Source organism: Dendropsophus ebraccatus, chromosome 14 (genome assembly GCF_027789765.1).
Source record: "Dendropsophus ebraccatus isolate aDenEbr1 chromosome 14, aDenEbr1.pat, whole genome shotgun sequence".
NCBI lineage: Eukaryota > Metazoa > Chordata > Amphibia > Anura > Hylidae > Dendropsophus > Dendropsophus ebraccatus.
The window spans coordinates 21464879-21476271 of NC_091467.1; positions in this window are offsets into that span (position 1 = coordinate 21464879).

Sequence of the window (11393 nt, forward strand, 5' to 3'; positions counted from 1 at the left end):
CCTCCTCTTCCCAAAGACCTCCTCTTTTCCCCTCCATTCAGTCTGCATACCCCGTGACACAATGACATCAGTTCCTCTGAATCACCGGCTCAGGGATCCTGGAAGACACAGTGATCTCCCTGCATCCCTGCTACATATAATGCTGCGTATAATGCTGAACATGCAGCAGCTGTATACTGCAGTGTACAGATGTATACTTATCCAGCTTCACTTAGGTCATAGGGTATAAAGCGTATACCCAGGAATATATGTACTGGATATCTACTCATCACACTTTCCTGCCTAATCTATCCAATGTATCCATCTACTCAATATATACAAGTTATCTATGTGTCTCTCTATATTAGGGGTAGGGAATCTTGGCCCTTCAGCTGTTGCAAAACTACAACTCCCATCATGCCTGGACAGCCAAAGCTTTAGCTTTGGCTGTCCAGGCATGATGGGAGTTGTAGTTTTGGAACAGTTGGAGAGCCAAGGTCCTCCACCCCTATTTATATATATATATATATATATATATATATATCCCCCTTCTCTATCTACCCCTTCTTTATAAACTAAAGAGCATGTTGTATACAAGTATATGTACAACAGATTGCACCCATATATTCTGTACATGCAGTCATGGAATGGGGCGACAATAACACACAAACCCTGGGCCAATAAAAGGCTATGGTAATAAGTGAAATGACTATGTATTTTCCTTTGCAATTCACATGGCGGCTGTCTAGCTAATAGTTATGCTGATTTCCCTCCAGACGTGATGGGAAATATAGTTCTGCAACAGCTGGAAGGCTGAAGGTTCCCCATACCTAAAGAGATACTCCAGAATTCTTCCAGTATTTATCAGCTGCTGTATGTCCTTCAGGAAGTGGCGTATTCTTTCCAGTCTGACACAGTGCTCTCTGCTGCCACCTCTGTCCGAGTCAGGAACTGTCCAGAGCAGGAGAGGTTTTCTATGGGGATTTGCTGCTGTTTTGGACAGTTCCTCACATGGACAGAGGTGGCAGCAGAGAGCACTGTGTCAGACTGGGAATAAACCACTTCCTGCAAGTCATATAGCAGCTGATAAGTACTGGAAGACACGAGATTTCTTATTTCAAATAAGTAAATTACAAATCTATGCAACTTTCTGATACCAGTTAACCTCCCTATAACTGCTGTGAAGTGATTAGTATGGGAAGACTTGAGTATCACTTTAAATCAGGTATGGGGAGGTAACTGGTATCAGAAAGTTACATAGATTTGTAATTTACTTCTATAAAAAAAAAAAATCTCAAGTCTTCCAGTACTTATCAGCTGCTGTATGTCCTGCAGGAAGTAGTGTTTTCTTTCCAGTCTGACACAGTGCTGTCTGCTGCCACCTCTGTCCGTGTCAGCAACTGTCCAGGGGATTTGCTACTGCTCTAGGGCACCTTTTCAACTCAATAATCTCCAAATTGTGTGCACAACTACAATCCCCAGCACACCCTGGCATATGAAGTGAACCTAACATTTAAAAGGGGTACTACGGCGAAAATATTTTTCTATTAAAACTGGTTTCAGAAAGTTATATAGATTTGTACTTTACTTCTATTTAATATCTAGAATCTCAAATCTTCTAGTACTTATCAGCTGCTGTATGTCCTGCAGGAAGTGGTGTATTCTTTCCAGTCTGACACAGTGCTCTCTGCTGCCACTTCATGTCAGGACACTTCATGTCAGGAACTGTCCAGAGCAGTAGCAAATCCCTATAAACCTCTCCTGCTCTGGACACTTCCTGACATGGACACAGCAGAGAGCACCGTGTCTAAAAAGAATACGCCACTTCCTGCAGGCATACAGCAGCTGATAAGTACTGGAAGACTTGAGATTTTTAAATAGCAGTAAAATACATATCTATATAAAACTTTCTGGAAGAAAAAAAAGTTTTGCCAGAGTGCCCCTTTAACTTAACCATCTACAACCTGTGACTCTCTGGCTGTTGCAAAACTACAACTCCCAGAATGCCCTGATATATTGGAGATGGGACGAAAACGCGGAGGCCAGGCATAGTCTGACGTTGCTCTGTTCTGATTAGAAACCAATACTCCATGCTGCAAGGCTACAGACCTAACAACCCAGCCGCCGTGCTGCCCATAAATCATTCTTGCTGTCATAATATTGTTTAAAATCAATAGGAGCATAACAACAGCCCTAGTATCCGGCTGCCTGCGGAATACTAATACAGCACGGGAGAAAGTGTGATTTATGGACTGAGCGCTTCCAACGCCGGGCTGAATCAGAGGCAATAATACCCGCTGCATTTGCTTACTACTATGTGTCCTTCCTTTTTGCCTGATTTTAGCGAGGAGGTATGTGGAGGGTGATGGCTAGCATTGAGGAAACTGATGCTGCATTTACACGGAGCGATAATTCGCCCGATCGTACGATTAACAATATCAAAAGAACCATGTTTTTTTTTTAGAACGATCAGCATTTAGACGGAACGATATATTGTACGGAAAAATCGTTTTGCGATCGCTTAAGCCTATCTCGCACATAAGTAAAATCGGTGTACGACTGTTTACACGGAACGATCGGCGAATTTTTTGCGAACGACGAACGTCGATTTAAGAACATGTTCAAAGATCAAAATGAACGATTTCTCGCTCGTCGTTTGATCGTTCGCTGCGTTTACACGTACGATTAGCGTTCGAATTCGATCGTTATCGTGCAAATTCGAACGATAATCGTCCCGTGTAAACGCAGCATTATAGTCATAGATTACATAGAAGAAGCTTGAGGGTTCAATGTTTCGCCATTGTAGCCATACATGTTTTTAGTTCAGAGACCATAGACGTTCAATGAGACCAAGTGCTGGCCGCTGTTGGAAACCGTCTAGCTAATAGTTATGCTGATTTGTGTCCAGACATAATGGGAATTATAGTTCTGCAACAGGTGGAAGGAAGGCTGAAGATTCCCCATACCTGCCCCTTAAGGTCAATGCCAATTTTCATTTTTGAGCTTTTGCTTTTTCCACTTTATGTTTAAAAGGCCATAGCACTTGCATTTTTTCACCTAGAAACCCAAATGAGCCCTTATTTTTTGCGCCACTAATTGTACTTTGCAATGACAGGCTGAATTTTTGCATAAAGTACACTGCGAAACCAGGAAAAAATTTAATGTGTGGTGAAATTGAAAAAACCCACGCATTTCTTTTATTTGGGGGGGTATTTGTTTTTACGCCATTCGCCCTGGGGTAAAACTGATAGGTTATGCATGTTCCTCAAGTCGTTACGATTAAAACGATATGTAACATGTATAACTTATATTGTATCTGATGGCCTGTAAAAAATTCAAACCATTGCTAACAAATATATGTTCCTTAAATCGCTCCATTCCCAGGCTAAGAGCGCTTTTATCCTTTGGTCTATGGGGTTGTGTGAGGAGTCATTTTTTGCGCCATGATGAGTTCTTTCTATCGGTATCTCGATTGCGCATATACGACTTTTTGATCGCTTTTTATTACATTTTTTCTGGATTTGATGCGACCAAAAATGCGCAATTTTGCACTTTGGAACTTTTTTGCGCTTACGCCGTTTACCGTGCGAGATCAGGAATGTGATTAATAAATAGTTCGGACGATTACGCACGCGGCGATAGCAAACATGTTTATTTATTTGTTTATATTTATAAAATGGGAAAAGGGGGTGATTTGGACTTTTATTAGGGGAGGAGATTTTTATTAATAAAAAAACATTTTTACTTTCAGTTTTACATTAACTAGAAGCCCCCCTGGGGGACTTGTATATACACAGCAAAGATCCATCAGATCGGTGATAGATTGCTGTGGCCTGCTGCAATGTATTGCCGAGCCGGGATCAGCGTCATTGCGACGCTGAGGCCCGGCACGGGCAGAAAAACGGATCTCCCCCCCCCCCCCCGATCGCATCGCGGGGGGGGAGATCCGTCCCACTAGACACCAGGGATGTTGTGTATAAAGCCCTTCAATGCATTGCCCGGCTGCAGATTGCAGCTGGGAGTGGTGCCGTTTAGAGCAGGGTCCCTCTCTGAACACCCCCTGCGGCTCCATGACGTACCAGGTAGGTCATGGGTTGCTAAGGGGTTAAGGACCGGGCCAATTGTCACTTTTGGGTTTTCGTTTTTTCCTCCTCGCCTTCTAAGACCCATAACTCTCTTATATTTCCATCTACAGGGCTTGTTTTTCAGGAGCAGGTGTACTTTGTAATGGTATCTTTCAATCTGCCATAAAATGAATGACGGAACCCCCAAAATATCATTGGGGGGGGGGGGGGGGGTTACGTAATGCACTTTAAGGTAAAACTGACATTTTTCCGATATTCTATAGGTCGGTCTGAACATAGCGATATGCAGGTTTACTAGGTTTTCTAACGTTTTACTATTTTTATTAGCAGTAGAACGTTTTTTTTGCAAATAGGTATATTTAAAATGCTCCTATTGTGACTCCTATAGCGCATTTAGTTTTTCACCTTCGTGGTCGTATGGGGTGTCATTTTTTTGCGCCATGATCTCTAGTTTTTATTATAAACATTTTTCGTTTTTCTAGATCAAACGTATTGATCGCTTTTTATTATATTTTTATACATAAAATGTAATTTAAAAAATCTCTGCGTTTTTTTTACCGTTTTTTGTTCACACCGCTCACCGTGCGGGAATAATATTGTTTGATTTTCATAGATCGGACGATTACGTGCGCTACGGTATATCTTAATGAACTTCATTATTTTTATGTGTTTTATGTATTAAATGGGAAGGGGGTGGGGTGATTTTCACTTTTATTGGGGGAGGGGCTCTGGGACATTTTTAAAACTTTTATTGATTTTTTTTTCTTTTACACTTTTTAAGTCCCCATAGGGGACTTATACATTATTACATTAGATTACATACACTGATCACTGCCATAGCATAGCAGGGATCAGCGTAATCTGTGGCCTGTGGCAGACTGTATCAGAAGATTAAAGACCTGACTGCACTGAGAAAGGTAAGAGACCTCCGGCAGTCAGGCCATGACAGGAGATGCTCCTGTCACTTACACTTGAACGCTGCCATGGTTGCCTGCCATTGAGGGTAAGGGCCTGGCTGCAGATAGCGGCCTGTCCTCACTGGTTATGGAGCGAGCTCAGCTCCTGACCCCACTCCATAGCCCGGGACCCCGGCAGACCGTACATTTATGCCCTCCTGCGTTAAGGCCCAGGTAGCGGGGGTGTAAATGTACGCCCACAGTCCTTAATGGGGTTAAATAGGTTATCCAGCAAAAATCTTTTTCTTTCAAATGAACTGATTTCAGAAAGTTATATAGATTTTTTATTTACTTCTATTAAAAAATCTTAAGTTTTCCCATACTTATCAGCTGCTGTATGTCCTGATGTATTCTTTGCAGCCTGACACAGTGCTCTCTGCTGCCACCTCTGTCTGAGACAGGAACTGCTCATAGCAGGAGAGTTTTTTTATGGCATAGAGGACAGAGGTGGCAGCAGAGAGCACTGTGTCAGACTGGAAATAAAACCTGTAGGACATGCAGCAGCTGATAAGTAATGGAAGACTTGAGTTTTTTTAATAGATATAAATTACAAATCTGCATAACTTTGATACCAGTTGATTATAATTTTTTTTTCCCTCCTGGGTACCCCTTAACCTGTGTGTAAAACTACAAATCCCAGCAGCACATCTGCTGCTGTGTGCAGAGTGGGGAGATGGCTACTTGTTCCTGCACACCCAGTTGTAGAGGCGTCATAAGTTTTAAACTTAAATATAACTTGAATATAACTAAAATATGCTTAGAGGAACTGCACAGAAAAAAAACATGGCTGCTTTCTTCCAGAGACAGCGCCATACCTTGTCTGAAGGTTGAGGCTGGTATTGCACACCCTCATTCATTCTGATGGGACAGAACTGCAGTACCAGACACAATCCATGGCCAATGTGATGCTCCTCCTAGTAGACAGGACAGCGCTCTTTCCTACCACACATCCTCACACATGTAGTCTGCCGTGCTGTTGCCAAGTATAGGTATCCGCCAGAAAGCTAGAAGATTGGGCCTCCTTGTCACATCCCAATTGGACATTTGCTATTTATAACTGAGCCTATATGTTTAAAGCACATGGGAAACACAAACCAGGCAGATGTATACAAACTAACTAGGTCACAAAGTCCATTTCTGCTCTAATTAGTTTGAGGATCTGACTAGCATTAACCCACTGACTACACCCACAAAGGATTTAAAGGGGCTGCACAGGAAAAACATGGCAGCCGTATTCTAAGCGCGACTCTTTTCTATGTGTTCTTATGTCAAAGGCCACAAACTATGCCAGCAAAATGTTCAAGGGGAGAGAGAAGATGTCTTACCTGTTCTTCTCTCCAGGCAGGGGCGTAGCTAAAGGCTGATGGGCCCTGGTGCAAAATGTTAGCTTGGGGCCCCCCCATCTCACCCGATCAGGCAAGTCATATCTAACGTTATATCCAATGATTCTAATGTGCCACCATGTTCTAATGCCCTGTCACTGCCTCCACCTCATGTACTGCACTACTGCCCCCTATAATTAATGGACTGTACTGTGTCATTGTCTAATCATTGTATTCCAATCTTTGACTCTCCAGCTGAAAAACTACAACTCTCATCATAAACTGCCAGTTGGAAACGATGGGGGTTGTAGTGCTGCAACCTGAAGAGCCACATGCTGCAAAACTACAACTCCCATAATAAACTGTCAGCAGGGCACAATGAAGTTTGAACTTCTTCAACCTGGAGAAATCACCTGATATCACCTGCAGTCCTATGTAACACCACATAACACAGTGGTATCTCTGAGTACAGATAATGTAGTAGATTTCACCTGCAGTCCTATGTAACAGCACAGATAACACAGTGATATCTCTGAGTACAGATAATGTAGTAGATGTCACATGCGGGGCCGCAGCTTCTCGGGATGCTCAAAAACAAGTGGCAAGGGGGACCGTGCGGGCCCCCCTAGCGTAGGGGCCCGGTGGCCATGGCGACCGCTGTGACCCCTATAGCTACGTCACTGTCTCCAGGGATCACTTTCTCTCTGATCCCTCTAAATCTTATGGAACAGGGGGTAGATAGAGGGAGATGGTTGCACATTGCAAGCACATTCAATAGCTTCCCAATGTTAGGGTATGTTCACACTGTAGAATCTGCGCAGAGACTTCAAGTGGGTTTCCGCCAGGCGGCCTCTGCTTGAAGTCCCACCCCTTACGTAGACTCAACGATATTTGAGTCCACCCAAAGAGTTAACTACTCAATTGTTTGGACGGGCAGTGGTATCTGGTGGCAGATACCACCGAGTCTATGGAATGGGCGGAACTATAAGCGGAGGCCGCCCGGCAGAATTAGCTTGAAGCCTCTGTGTGGATTCCGCAGTATGAACGTACCCTAAAATAGTGAAATCTGGCAATAATGAACATCACATGCAGGTGTAGGTTCCCCCCTACCCTCAGAGCAGAATGCAAGCAGAATTTAAGCCCCATTGACTTCGATAGGATTCCTCTAGCAGAATCCGCCCAAAGAATTGACATGTCAATTCTTTGGGCAGAAAGCGGATCAGCGGCAGAAAATTCTGCTCAGAAATTCTGCAGTGTGAACAACAGAACAGAAATCCCGTTGAACTCAATGGGACATTGTTTTGTTTATATTTTATGGAAGGAATTTCAAATAAGAGGGGATTATTCCTTTTCAATTGCTCAGTGTGAATCCACACCTAGGGCTCATGCACGCATATCCGCCGGCTCCATAGACACCTTTCTATGGCTGGGCCGATTCCACGTTCCTCCGAAAGAATAGCGATGTCTATTCTTTCGGCGGACAGCTTAATTGGCCCGGCCATAGAAAGGCGTCTATGGAGCCGTCAGATATGTGCGTCGCCGTGAACGGGTACGAGCCACGGAATCTGCCGGAACTTATCTGCACAGATTCCGTAGTGTGAACCTTCCCAAAGAAACGACATGTCACATCCTCTCCTGTGAAATTCTTTCATCCTGCTTCTGAGATGAACGGGCTCAGCCAATCACGGGTTGGAGCAGTGTCTCATCTCAGCTGGTGATTGGCTAAGCAGGCAGATCCTGCACGGAACCGCTGATCTCAGAAGCAGGGAGAAAGATCAAGGCACTGGATTGTGAGGAATGGCAGCTGCAGTGGACTATGATTTTATTTTCTATTTTTTTCCCAACCTCAGCACCATTTTTTTCCGCCCCATCCAAACCCTTGAAATACCCCTTTAAATGTGTAAGCCTCCCATGGAATAGCAACTGGAATGTAGGCAGTGTTCAAAAGCTGCCTAGTATTTCTAGTACCACTGATCTCTCTAGTTTTACAGGGCCAAATATAAAACTTAAAGCGTAACCGTCATTTCAGGGTAATTTTTCTGAAAACATTAAATATCAACAGTACAAGCGATTTTAAGAAACTCTGTAATAGATTTTATGTACTAAAAGAGTTTCCTTCTGGACTGAAAAAGCAATCTCCCAGCCTCCCCCCTCACATCAGAAGAAGCAGGATTTCTGTGTTCATTATGTGGCTATGGAGAGGGGAGGGGCTGTTAGGAGTGACTGAGCATGGAGCAGTCCTGCACAGCACAAGACCCTGCAATCTTCTCTCAGTAAGTTCATAGATAAGCACTGACCTTTCTGACACATGAATTTAGCGTTTTAGGTGCCCAGAGAGTCTACAAACAGCTGACCTTCATGTCACCTCTTCCTGCTCCCTCATCTCCCTCAGCCCCTCCCCCCTTCATAGGCTTACAATGGAGAGAGCAGAGCCCGTCTTCACTGGCTTCTCTGTAGTGAAGACGTGTTTGCCTGATAATGCACAGATAAGAAGTCAGGGGGGAGGCAGGGAGATTGCTTCTTGAGTACAGAAGGAGGCTTTTTTGGCTGATAAAACCTATTACAGAGTTTCTTAAAAATCGCTTATACTACTGATTTCTGCAATAAAAAAAAAAAAAACATGACAGTTACGCTTTAACTATTAGGGTTGTGTTTAAAAAACCATATCATGGTGTTACACAACTCCCATTATAGTGTATGGGCATTCTATAAATTGTCATGTCTGATAGGAATACCCCTTTAAAAAGCTGTCCCAGCTAGTTGCCATGACTTCATTGGTAGAAAGGCTCAGGCGTTTAGCTGTTCAGTGAGGCTTTATATAGACGTGTGATACAGCGCTGACACTCCATGCAAAAAGGTCAAATCAATGCACCAGGTCCCCATAGGAATGGTCTATGCAGCCCCACCATCCTGGAAATCAGTGGTGGTCCGAGAGCAAACTTTTTTTTTTTTTTTAACGGCACTTCCCATTAGTGATGTTAAAGGGGTAACACACAAAAGCTGTGTGATCTGTTAGCAGACGGAAAAGTATCTAGAACCATCACACCACTTGTATTACATTTAATTACACAAATGGTATTGTATATGGATAAGGTACCTGTATACACAGGCCCAACCAATATAAACTCTCAGAAAAGATCACCTACTTACTATAGCAGGGGTCCTCAACTGGCGGACCGGTCCTCAACTGGGGGCCAGCTGTCCGGACCCCTGGTCAGACCTCCTAACCGCCCTGGATCCAGTCCGTCTCGGGGCCGTCCTGGGACGGACCAGATCCGGAGTGGTTAGGAGGTCCCACCCCCCACCGCAATGCCTCCCGCCCTATAGGCGTACTGTCCTTCGATTTCAGTATGCCTGTGGGGCTGGGGGCGGTGTCAGTCCAGCCCCTGACTGATAAGCGCTCTCTGGGGATGTCCCACACAGGGCACAGGGGGGCTATATACTACAGGGGGGACCTCACAGGGGGCTATATACTACAAGGGGAGAGCACAGGGGGCTACACTATTGGGGGGACCTTACAGGGGGCTATATACTACTGGGGGGAGCTCACAGGGAGCTATATACTACAGGGGGAGAGCGCATGGGGGGGTGGATATATACTACAGGGGGAGAGCACAGGGGGCTTTATACTACTGGGGGGAGCTCACAGGGGGGCTATATACTACTGGGGGGAGCTCACAGGGAGGCTATATACTACTGGGGGGAGCTCACAGGGAGGCTATATACTACAGTGGGAGAGCACAGGGGAACTATATCCTACTGGGGGGAGCTCACAGGGGGCTATATACTACAGTGGGGAGCTCACAAGGAGCTATATACTACAGGGAGAGAGTGCACGGGGGAGCTATATACTACTGGGAGAGCAACGGGGGGGGGGGGGTTGGGGCTATATACTACCAGGTCAGTCATCCCCTTTGTACCTAATATCAAAGGCCTGGTGAGAAAAAAAAATGCCAGTTTTCCCGCTAATAAACAGCAATTCTGTATGTAAATAGTTGAACGTTTGTGAAAAGTAACAAAACACGTTTCCTACTGATGTTCAGCTGGGACCTTCACCTGACAAAAGACCCCGGTAAATGGATCTTCACTAAAAGTTGTTGAGTACCCCTGTACTATAGTATTCACATTGTATAAGCACAACAGAATGTCGCTATTTAAAAGGGATACTCCGATTTCAGCAGATAAAAATGTTTATTAATTCAACGGCTATCAAGGTTGATGAATGCACAGGTGTGGTTTGTTGTTCATCACTTCATGTAGAGACAGCAAAAGGAAATATACTAGAGACGTGTAACACGCATGTCACTCTTGAAAAACCCTTTAATATCACATTAAGGGTATGTTAACACTAAGGAATGGTGAGTATTCAGCGAGGAATTGAACTTTTTGGGCTTGAAATTTCTCATCTATCTCTGGCAAAACAGGAGCAGAATTTCAAGCCCCACTGACTTCTATAGAATTCCTCTAGCAGAATCCACCCAAAGAATCGACATATCAATTCATCAGGGGGAAAGCGGATCTATGGTGACGTGTGAACGACAGCGTAGAAATTCTATGAAAATCAACGAGACAATGCTAAGTTCATATTTTACGGGCAGAACTTTCTTTAAAAACGAGTTTCAGAAACTTAGATATATTTGTAATTTAAACAGGTACTCTGGGTGAGGGCTACAGGGCCGGATCGCACCGCTCCGTTCTCCTTTCTGGCCGCCGCTTCCTGGTCTTAGCTGGGGCTTGAGACATGACAACTCAAGGCAGCTCAGCCAATCAGTGGTCGGAGTGGAGGCCCGCCTCGGACACTGAATAGCTGAGCTGCCTTTAGACGTCACGGCTCGAGCCACAGCTCAGACCAGGAAGCAGCGGCCAGACAGAATGGAGCGGCGTGATCCAGGACCCTGCACTGTAATCGGGGAGGTAAGTGACCATTGGCCTCTATTTTCTAGTTTCTGGAGTTGTGTGCAATCCTATGGACTGCAGCAGTCAGTCAATGCTTACATGGGATTTCTAGGGAAAACACTGCACTATCCTTAGGGTCCATTTACACAGAAAAA